Here is an 11,518-nt window from a genome sequence, read left to right as displayed (position 1 = left end):
TTTCCCAACTCCCCTAACCAATGTCACTGAACACTAAGCACAATTCCTTCTTTACACTCACATTTCAGTTTTAAAACACACTCTTTTCAAACCACTACACACAATTATCTGGATTACACACAATTTTCATGAAGAAAATCCCTGGTTGTCGCATTGAACACACTGCCATTCAAAATGCTAAAATCAACTGCCATACTATGTTCACTTCCTCATCACATGGGCAAACTCTCTTCATACCGGTTTACAATATGAAATCATCACCCCATAAGGACACACATTGCATGTGATATTGATGAAAACATGAGTGGATGCAGTGAGAAAACACATTTGTTTGTTTTTGAACTCCAAAATATGCTATACAAGAGATCACTTTCATGTGGTTACCCAATATTTTACAATAAATTAGTGATTTTTTTTTACAGTTTTTCTCGATTGCCTACACACAATTTTCGGAATCGGTCTTCGAATTCTCAAAACTCTACACACAAATCTCCAAACCTCACACACAACGGGCCAAACTCTTCACTACCTCTGAAAAATGCACGTCTGGTCTCAAAACAATGTACTCTCTTCTAAAAACCTAATTTTGCCGTCAAATGACACACACAGTCACTACAATACACATTTGCAGACCCATTAAAACACTGTTGGGCACAGGGTAAAACTAATTTCTCCCACTAACTTGGGCTTTTTTTGTTCTGGATTGCATGGATACTGTGACATAATTTGGCAAAACTTCATTCCCACAAACAGAAACAGAAAGATTTTCATTTCTTTTTCACAAAAACAACACAAAGATAAACCCCACTGCCTATTTGGCAGTACAAAAAACCTATTACATTACTGTATAGCCTATTGCTATGAAAAAAACAAAACAAAAAAAACACACACACTCACATCTACTCTGCTTCATCCTACCTTCTATTGTCGTCTGGCCACAGGACCTCATCCACATCACATGCAATCGTTTCCCTGGCCAGGCAGCGAGGGAAATGCCGTCTTGCATGGCGCATCCACCCAGAGAAGGCATCAACAGCAAAAAAAAATTCTGACATTTAAAAAAATGCACTAATTTATTGTAAAATATTGGGTAACCACATGGAAGTGATGTCCCGATAACATATTTTTGAGTTCAAAAACTAAACAAATGTGTTTTCTCCTTGCATCCACTCATTTTTCATCAATATGACATGCAATGTGTGTCCTTATGGGGTGATGATTTCAGATTGTAAACCGGTATGAAGAGAGTTTGCCCATGTGATGAGGAAGTGAACATAGTATGGCAGTTGATTGTAGTGTTGTGAATGACAGTGTGTTCCATGAGAAACCCAGTGTTTTTCTTTATGAAAATTGAGTGTAATCCAGAGAATTGTGTGTAATGGTGTGAAAAGAGTGTGTTTTAAATCTGGAATTTGAGTGTTAAGTAGGAATTGTGTTTAGTGTTCAGTGACATTGGTTAGGGGAGTTGGGAAATGGGTGAGATGTTCCGAGAATTGTGTGTGAAGTACCAGAACTTGTGTGGAGGCAATCGAGAAAAACTGTAAATGTCGGAAAAATATGTAAAATATATACACATCTGTGTACTCCGAGACTAAAAACAATATTTCAGTATTTCACTACAGAAAAATACCCTTTTTAGTAAGTAGAACAGTGAAGAAAATAAGTTTCTACTGTGTGTCAAGTTGAGTATAGAGTTTTACCTTGTGCATATTAGTGTTCAATGGTTCACATAAGAGTGTATTACAGTTTTTCTCGATTGCCTCCACACAAGTTCTGGTACTTCACACACAATTCTCGGAACATCTCACCCATTTCCCAACTCCCCTAACCAATGTCACTGAACACTAAACACAATTCCTACTTAACACTGAAATTCCAGTTTTAAAACACACTCTTTTCACACCATTACACACAATTCTCTGGATTACACTCAATTTTCATAAAGAAAAACATTGGGTTTCTCATGGAACACACTGTCATTCACAACACTACAATCAACTGCAACTATGTTCACTTCCTCATCACATGGGCAAACTCTCTTCATACCGGTTTACAATCTGAAATCATCACCCCATAAGGACACACATTGCATGTCATATTGATGAAAAATGAGTGGATGCAAGGAGAAAACCCATTTGTTTAGTTTTTGAACTCAAAAATATGTTATACAAGACATAACTTTCATGTGGTTACCCAATATTTTACAATACATTAGTGCAATTTTTAAATATTTTTTAAAAATATGTAAAATATATACACGTCTGTGTACTCCGAGTCTAAAAACAATATTTCAGTATTTTACTACAGAAAAATACCCCCTTTAGTAAGTAGAACACTGAAGAAAATAAGTTTCTACTGTGTTTCAAGTTGAGTAGGCCTATAGAGTTTTTTTTCATAGCAATAGGCTATACAGTAATGTAATGGGTTTTTTGTACTGCCAAATAGGCAGTGGGGTTTATCTTTGTGTTATTTTTGTGAAAAAGACATAAAAATCTTTCTGTTTCTGTTTGTGTGTTGTGGGAATGAAGTTTTTCCAACTTATGTCACAGTATCCATGCAATCCAGAACAAAAAAAGCCCAAGTTACTGGGAAAAATTAGTTTTACCCTGTGCCCAACAGTGTTTTAATGGGTCTGCAAATGTGTATTGTAGTGACTGTCTGTGTGTGTCATTTGACGACAAAATGAGGTTTTTAGAAGAGAGTACATTGTTTTGAGACAAGACGTGCATTTTTCAGAGGTAGTGAAGAGTTTGGCCCGTTGTGTGTGAGGTTTGGAGATTTGTGTGTAGAGTTTTGAGAATTCGAAGACCGATTCCGAAAATTGTGTGTAGGCAATCGAGAAAAACTGTAAAATGACTGCTTGTGTGTGTCATTTGAGAACAAAATGACCTTTTTAGTCAAGTCAAGTCAAGTAGGTTTTATTGTCAATTTCTTTACATGCACTGGTCATACAAAGAATTTGAAATTACATTTCTTGCTTTCCCATTAGACATAGACTAATCTAGGTAAGGACATAGACAGTATAGACATAGACAGTACTTATACATGGACTTAAGACAGTATGGACATAGACAGTGCTCATACAGACATTTAAAGTGCAAGACTGGACAACAGAAGACTTGTAGAGGACATACATTAAGAGGTATCTGTTGTGCTTTTGTGCTTTTCCTAAAAAAAGTCCTTTATAGCGTTCTGACATGGTAATAGTAGCATTTTGAAGAAAATAAATATTAAAAAAGGTCTGTCAAGTACACCAGCAGCAGTGTGTGTGTGTGTGTGTGTGTGTGTGTGTGTGTGTGTGTGTGTGTGTGTGTGTGTGTGTGTGTATGTGTGTGTATGTGTTTAGTGCAGGTAGAAGGTGCGGTGTGCGTCTTGTGTGTGTGTTTGTGTGTCTGTGTGTGTGTGTGTGTGTGTGTGTGTGTGTGTGTGTGTGTGTGTGTGTGTGTGTGTGTGTGTGTGTGTGTGTGTGTGTGTGTGTGTGTGTGTGTGTGTGTGTGTCAGTGTGTGTATGTTTGGGTTTAGTGCAGAAAGTGCAGTGTGCTTGTGTGTGTGTGTGTGTGTGTGTGTGTGTGTGTGTGTGTGTGTGTGTGTGTGGTGTGTGTGTGTGTGTGTGTGTGTGTGTGTGGTGTGTGTGTGTGTGTGTGCATGTTTTGAGTTAGTGCAGGTTGAAAGTTCAGTCACGAGTATAGTAGTGCAGGTGGAATGTTCAGTCGCAGATATGGTGGTGGGGGGATGGGGGGGGGGTTGTCAGTGGCCTTGCTGGCTAGAGGCTGACAGTGGAGGGAGAGTGGGTTGAGTGTTCAGCATCTTGATCGCTTGGTGCATTGTGCTGCTCGCCAGTCTGGTGGTACGGGAACGGAGGCGCCTGTACCTCTTTCCAGAGGGCAGGAGGCTGAGCAGTTTGTGTGCAGGGTGGCTTGTGTCTTTGATGATCATCAGTGCTTTCCGGGTGAGGCGTGTGGTGTAAATGTCCTGCAGGGAGGGGAGTGGTACTCCAATGATCTTCTTCGCTGTGTTCACAACACGCTGGAGTGTCTTCCTGTTTTTCTCCGTGCAGCTTCCTCCCCACACTGTGATGCAGTTGGACACGACGCTCTCTATGGTTCCTCTGTAGAATGTTGTCATGATGGAGGGTGTAGCACTTGCCTTCTTTAGTTTGCGCAGGAAGTAGAGAGACGCTGATGGGCCTTCTTCGCCAGTGATGTAGTGTTGGTGGTCCAAGAGAGGTCGTCGCTGATGTGCACTCCAAGGAACTTGGTGCTGCTCACTCTCTCCACAGCATCGCCGTCGATGGTCAGTGGTGGCAGTTGTTTTTGGACCCTTTGGAAGTTGACAACAATCTCCTTGGTCTTGTTGACATTCAGCAGGAGGTTGTTGTCTTTGCACCATCTGGCCAGCAGGTCTACTTCTTCTCTGTAGTGAGTCTCATCGCCCTTGGTGATGAGGCCCACCAGTGTTGTATCATCCGCAAACTTCACTAGATGGTTAGTGCTGTGGGTCGTTGTGCAGTCGTGTGTCAGCAGCGTGAACAGCAGGGGGCTGAGAACACAACCTTGCGGAGCCCCCGTGCTCAGGGTCAGGGTGCTCGAGGTGTTGTTCCCTACCCGTACTGCTTGTGGTCTTTGCATCAGGAAGTCCAGCAGCCAGTTGCAGAGGGAGGTGCTGAAACCTAGTTTGTCCAGTTTTCTGATGAGTTGTTGTGGTATTATGGTATTGAATGCTGAACTGAAGTCAATGAACAGCATTCTCACATATGAGTCTTTATTGTCCAAGTGGGTGAGGGCTGGATGGAGGGCAGAGCAAATTGCATCCTCCGTGGATCGCTTGGCTCGGTATGCGAACTGGTAGGGGTCTAGGGTGGGGGGTAGGGTGGCTTTGATGTGTGACAGGACTAGCCGTTCGAAGCACTTCATGATTATGGGCGTCAGTGCTACAGGACGGTAGTCATTGAAGCATGATGGTGATGATTTCTTCGGCACAGGTATGATGGTAGCAGCTTTGAAAAGTGATGGGATGACTGCTTGCTCCAGAGAGATGTTAAAGATGTCTGTGAAGACATCCTTCAGCTCTTCTGCACAATCCTTCAACACTCGGCCTGGTATGTTGTCTGGGCCAGCTGCTTTGCGTGGGTTGATGGTGGCCAGTGTCCTCTTAACACTGGCAGAGGACAGGTAAAGGGGTTGATCATGGGGGGGAGGGGGAGTTTTCTGTGGGTGAGTGTCATTTTGTGCTTCAAAGCGGGCAAAGAAACTGTTCAGGTCGTTTAGCAGAGAGTACATGGTTTTGAGACAAGACGTGCATTTTTCAGAGGTAGTGAGGAGTTTTGCCCGCTGTGTGTGAGGTATGGAGATTTGTGTGAAGAGTTTTGAGAATTTGAGAACTGATTCCGAAAATTGTGTGTAAGCAATCAAGAAAAACTGTAAGGCAATGAGGCATCAGTTCCGTTAGCAGCAGAGGGAAAGAATGGGTGGTCTTTTCAACTGTGGATCATGACATTTCATGGACTTGAGCTAGGCAAAATGTGTTTTAACAATGCAAGTAGGGCGGGCAGACCTAATGATTGCAGAGCTTTGGAAGTCGTGATAGCCAGGCCATGTAATAAACAGTGAACTGAGCCATAGTAGGCTGATCACTGGGTGGTGCCGGCACTTAGCACTGATGGGCAAAATGGATTCATGAGTTACAATCTATACTTGTTATAATATTCCAACATACCTTATTTTACCTGTCCAATTCAACAAGGTGGTCATTCAACCAGCCAATCATCTGAGTTACACAGGCAAAAGCAAGTCATTTTGAATATGTGGCACTGGACTGTAACTAAGGAATCCTTTTTGCCCATTACAGGTGCTGATGTGCTGAACTCAAGTGGGACATGGTAGTCTGTACTGGGGTGAGGACTAAGAGGTACTGAAGACTGGGTGGGGTGGGGGAGATGGCTATGAGGATGGAGATATGGGCCAGGGAAGAGGCAGGGAGAGGGAATTAGGGGCTCTGAGGGCTGGTTTGGGCTGAGCCATAGTAAGTGGGTGGTAGTAAGTGGAAAAGAGCAGAGGGTCGTGGAGGCCTTGCTGTGCTGGAGAGTGTGTGGTGGTGGTGGGTGGATGGATGCGATGGGAGATTTGTGGTGACCGTGCTGTGCTAAACTAGGCCACAGTGGGCTGTACTGCAGGCTAGGCCCCAGCCACAGGCATCCATGCTGGGCAACAAGGCTACTACCCCTTGGCCTCCTCTCCTCTCCCCTCGCCTCCACCCCACTCCTCTCTACCTCCTGCCATCTTCTCTCATCTCCTCTGATTTCCAATCTACTCCTCTCCCCTACTCCTCCTCCCCACTCCGCTTCTCTAACCTTGCTCTTCTCATCTCCTCCACGCCACTCCTATCCTATCCTATCCTCTCCTCACCCAACTCCACTCCTCACCTCCTCTCTCCACTCTGCCCCACTCTTCTTCTTTACCACACTACCCCATTCTACCCCACTCCTCCCTTCTCCACTCCCTCCCCTCCTCTCCTCTCATCTCCCCTCTACCCCATTCCACCTCACTGCTCCCCTCTCCTCTGTGCAAATCTGTGTACTTCTCCTCTCCTCTCCTCTCTACCCCATTCTACCCCCATTTCCACCCCACTGCTCCCCTCTCCTCCCCACTCCTCTCCTCTACCCCATTCTACCCCACTGCTCCCCTCTCCTCCCCACTCCTCCTCTCCTCTACGCACCTCCAGATGGTATGCGTTAGCGAGCCATGCTAATGAAACGCAGGCTGACGTCAGGCCCACGCCCTCTCCCATTGTTATGCTCCTTAATTTGTTATAATATTTGTCTTACAAACCGGGGCTTTGCAGGCGAAAAAAAAAAGAAAGTAAGAACAAGTGGGGGAATAAAAGAGGGGGGATAGAAAGAGGGAAGGCTTGGCTTTAGCCCCCTTAAGCAGATGGAGGGAATGAGGTGGGCCCTCTTTTTATATAGGGGGGTTCGTAAACCCCATTTCTTTGTAGCAAGAGGCGAGCAGCTTGTGCGTACGTATGTGTGTGTGTGTGTGTGTGTGTGTGTGTGTGTGTGTGTGTGTGTGCGCGCGCGTACCTGTGTGCGTGCGTACATGCCTGCCTGCGTGTGTGTGTGCCTGCCTGTGTTCATGCATACGTGTGTGTGTGTGTGCGTGGATGTGTGCGTGCATGTCTATCTGTGTGCGTTGATGTGATAGTGGTGGGGGGTTAAGTCTGAGCACAAGGGCTAGGCTAGGAAGGAACCACATTAGCCCGTGCACATGGTGTGTATGTAAGTAGGTGGGGTGAGCACGCATTGAGGAGGATTGGGGAGCAGGCAAGCAAAGCATAGCAAAGCCCCAGACTGGGGGGGGGGATTCCGAAAAAAGCAGAGCGGTCCGGCCTGCTTAAGTGCTAGCCGCTACGTGCGCAACGGAGGCTAAAAAAAGAGATTGAGTTTCACGGCAGAGCAGGACGGATACGCCAGGGTTTATGCCAAAAAGGGGTTCTTGTGGGACAGACATGAGGAGGGAAGCCCGGAAGCTTCTCTTGGCGTGTAACCGGGGGGACTTTGTTTGGAAAGAGGAGAGTTTAAGCTGCTCTGGTACTCACTTGTTATCATTTCGAACGTGCTCGAGTTTCAATACATCCCGTCCACTTCAATTTTGCTATTAGCCGTCTTTTTGGTGTTGCTGCTATGTCTATTGTGAATAAACTTTTCCCATTTCTCTCTTTTACGTGTTTTTTCCTTCCCACTTTGTTCTCTCCTTTCGCTTCATTCATCCTCTATTACACAGACAGGGCCTTCCCGAAATAGTCTCACTGGAGCAGGCGAAAGAATGCTTTTGTTTTTCCAAAAAGCAATGTGCTGTAATTGACTACCACCTGGGCAGCTGGCAAGGGGAGTGGGAGCGAGGGAACGAGAGGGAGGGAACGAAAGCGAGTGAGAGAAAGAGAGAGAGTGAGAGAATGAGAGGTAGAGGAGGAGGAGAATGGGGGTTAAGGAATGGAGAGGCAGCAAGGGACAGATTCATATTAAATGACGAGTTCAAGTGTGAAGGAGAGAGAGAGAGAGAGAGAGACAGAGGGAGAGAGAGAGAGAGGGAGAGAGAGAGAGAGAATAACGAAACGAAATGATAAAGAAAAAGGAACACTGCATGGAACAGAAGAAGTGTGAATGTTTGGAAAGTTTGAGAATGATTTTTATGTCTTCCTCTCTCTCTAGCCTTTCTCGCACATGATCTCTCTCTCTCTCTTTCTCTCCCTCTCTCTTTCTCTCTCTTTCAAATCAAGTCAAATCGAATGGTGCTTTATTGGCATGAACGTGAAAAAACACTGTTGCCAACGTGAAGTACATCTCTCTCTCTCTCTCTCTCTCTCTCTCTCTCTCTCTCTCTCTCTCTCTCTCTCCCTGTAGCTCGCTGTCTCTCTAGCATGTCAACTTAGTAAGGTGCTTTATTGGCGTGAGTAATGATGGTAGGTGTTGCCAGGGTAATTACAGAGCACATTAAAGACTTTCATAAACATTACAGTTCCTCTTCGGCCTGGTGGTAACTGCTTGGAGGCAACAGGTGAGAGAGAGAGAGAGAGAGAGAGTCAGAGAGACAGAGAGAGAGAGAGAGAGAGAGAGAGAGAGAGAGATCACCTGAAGCAGGGCTGGCCACACGAGATGGATTGAGAAGAGATGAGAGGAGAAGAGAGCAGAGAATGGTGAGGAGATGAGGGAATGATTAAGTGTGTGTCGGAGGGAGAGAGAGAGAGAGAGAGAGAGAGAGAGAGAGAGAGAGAGAGAGAGAGAGAGAGAGAGAGAGAGAGAGAGACGGCGGGGGGGGGGGGCAAAGTAGGGTGTTAAAACTTGTACACAGCACACATCAATGATGGTGACGATGATGATGCTGTCGATGATGAAGAATGGAGAGAGAGAGAGAGAGAGAGAGAGAGAGAGAGAGAGAGAGAGAGAGAGAGAGAGAGAGAGAGAGAGAGAGAGAGAGAGGCGAAATAGAGAAAGAGAGGATGGAATGATGAAGAGGGTGAGAGAGAGAATAGAGAAAACCTTCGAGAGATGAAGAAGCAAGCTGTTAAACGAGTACACAAAAAAAAAACAAGAAGAAGGAGGAGGGGGGAGAAAAAATCTACTCGGTTTGTGATCCAATGCAAACCCCATCTGTTTTTAACATCAGCAAAGCGTGCATCGAGCATGGAACGCAAAAACGTGTGCAGTGCACTGACTTCATACGTTATATATACACAAAAGCCCCTGAAACACAGAAGCCGTGCAGACAGGGCCGGTTCAAGGCAATCTAGCACCTTAGGCAAACACCCCCTTTCCTTTTAGCTCAATTCCGTAAGACTTTGAAAATCGATTTTATATCTTCTTGAGTGTATTTAGACCCAAAGTACTCTCTAAATGTTGAATTAAAACGGTATTTTACTGTGTATAAACAAAGCATTGCACATCAGATGGGGCTGAGCTGATCTTATACCTGTATTTAAACTGAGTGCTCATGAGTAATCATTGTCAAAGTGAAGTTTGATGTTTTATTTCCCTTGCCATTCGTATTCTGCCTTTCCGACATTAGGGTATTTCTGGTGCCCCTAAGACATTTGGTGCCCTCGGTGACTGCCTTGTCTGCCTATGCCTCATGCCAGCCCTGCGTGCAGATGCCACTACATTAGGCCTACACTACATTTTTTGCACCACCTCAGCAGCCATCCTATTCGACACTCTGGGTCGGGGAAGATTTGCTAAGAAAAAAGGGCCTCCCTCCACAGCCAGGCTGGTGTAAACAGGGACACCGACAGCGGGGGGACAAAGTGGTCGGTTGCCCCGTGCCCAGGGAGGCAGAGGGCCTAGAATTGGGTTCTCCTTACATTATATTATGGAAGGGGCCCTTTCAGATGACGTTGTCCCTGACTCTGCCCAAGCTGCCCACTGCCCCGGGTGTAAAAACCAATAGCGTGCCCCCACGGTGCAAGACAAATACCACACGTTATTATAGATCATGTTAATGGTTACATATGGGCTGAGAACATGCAGCCATCTTGAAGGATTTAAAATGCATGGCACCCCTTCTCTCCTTAAAAGAACGGCATCCACACACACACACACACACACACACACACACACACACACACACACACACACACACACACACACACACACACACACACACACACACACACACACACACACAAGCGTGCGCGCGCAAAGGCAGGCAGAGGCTCAATTCTTCCAGAATGGAAAAATGACGAGTGTCTGTGTGTCTGTCTATCTCAGGGATGACAATGGAGGTGTCCTCTGAGGTTTTAGGTCTCTGCCCAAGAAAAACGCGCCTGATTAATGTGAGTGAAATGTGGCACGCAACTCAATATCCTGCATGTGGATGCGCCGATGTGTGTATCCAGGGAAGGAGACATGGGAATGGACAAATGGGTCACGTGTCATGGGCTCAGGGAGAGGGGGGCCCCATCGTGGAGGAGCTATTGGGGGGGGGGACTTGCCCCTGGGCCCAGGGCCCTCCCGTATTGGTGGTGGTGGCCCTGTAGTGAGCTTGGCAAGCTGTATAGGGGGCCCTATAAGTGTCTTGCCCAGGGGCCCTGTGTGCAATTGTTCTGCCACTGGGCACCATTATATTCTAAGCATTGAGGAGGGGTTGGGGGGATTTTAGATGAATTTGTCCCAGGCCCGGGAAAAGCTGTAAGCAGCCCTGCGTGTGGCTGTGCCGATGTCAGTCTCAAGCTTCCATTTGATGTGAAGCACCTACGTGAGATGTCCTTTTTTTATATTTTCGTGAGAGAACAGTTCTTCCTACAGACAACTGTTGTTTTTTTTCAGGGAGTACAGAAACACTAGAGCTCACATATAAGCACATAGATTAGAGCATACATGGAAAATCCAACGCAACACGTCATGAGGTGGCTTAGGCCGTTCGCCAAGCGCTGGAGTTGTCACTTAAGTCTCGCTCTGCTGTCTGAACAAAGAGGCAAGAGCCGGGGAGAAGAGAAAGAGTGGAGAAGTGAAGAAAAAGTGAAGTGAGAAACTTTAAGTTATCCACGATCCCGGCGGAGCACCGCCGTCCACGCTGCTCCAAGACAGCTGTGACGGATTCTAAACATGGAACGAGAACTCACTCTCTCGGCAGATTAATCTTAAAGAAGGTCCCGGCGCAAAAGCGTCCCACCAGCATCGCAGCTAATAAAAACAATATTTTATTTCATTTTTTTGTTCTTTTCTTCTCTTCTCTTCTCTTCTCCTCCTCCTTCTGTCTTTCTCTTTTCATCACCCCTTCATCTTATCACACACAAATGAACAGTCACACACACATTNTTTTTTTTTTTTTTTTTTTTTATTTTTTTAAAAATGTTTTTGGGGCTTTTTAGCCTTTATTTAGATAGGATAGTTGAAGAGATGACAGGAAGTAAGTGAGAAAGAGAGACGGGGTAAAGTTGGGAAATGACCCAGGCCGGACTCGAACTCGGGTCGCCCGCATACGATTCGGTGTGTTAACGCGCTGCGTCACAGCACCCCCCACACACA

Source organism: Engraulis encrasicolus, chromosome 23 (assembly GCF_034702125.1).
Source record: "Engraulis encrasicolus isolate BLACKSEA-1 chromosome 23, IST_EnEncr_1.0, whole genome shotgun sequence".
NCBI lineage: Eukaryota > Metazoa > Chordata > Actinopteri > Clupeiformes > Engraulidae > Engraulis > Engraulis encrasicolus.
Note: the sequence above shows the minus strand (reverse complement) of the source record.